Raw genomic sequence first — 507 nt, 5'->3', positions numbered from 1 at the left:
AAAGGGAAAGCTGTGCATAAACAGCTAATGTTTGCCAATTATTATAAGAACATGCACTCTCTTCCAGTATCTTTAATAACCACCAAAACATTATCTCACAGCTCATATCCTTCCCCTAAATATGATTGGGTGACTCACACTCACAAGTTAAAAAATTCCGTGTTCAAAGTCAACATCTCATTTATTTCCATGAGTGTCTTGCCGTACCCTAATCAGGTCACTTTTATGGATGAGTCTGCTTTGTTTGCTTTTGCTTTGTCATCTTTAGATTCACCATGGCTTACTATTGACACAACCTGTGTCGTTGTTTGTGGGCTCCTGGAAGCCCTGTTGCAGTGATTCTGATGCCATGACTTACATGACGCGTTCCTTCGTTTATGGCACAATCTGTCCACCAAATCCTTCGGTGTCCACGGCGAAAGCATTAACATGACCACGGGCTCAAGAAATACATTGCAGGAACAGGAAAGCATGGCTTCACTTCTCCACTCCACATTAGTGTACAAG

This window comes from Sinocyclocheilus grahami, unplaced genomic scaffold (genome assembly GCF_001515645.1).
Source record: "Sinocyclocheilus grahami isolate Dianchi unplaced genomic scaffold, SAMN03320097.WGS_v1.1 scaffold12215.1, whole genome shotgun sequence".
Classification (NCBI taxonomy): Eukaryota; Metazoa; Chordata; class Actinopteri; order Cypriniformes; family Cyprinidae; genus Sinocyclocheilus; species Sinocyclocheilus grahami.
The sequence above is the reverse complement of the archived record's forward strand: the minus strand, read 5'-3'. Positions refer to the sequence as shown.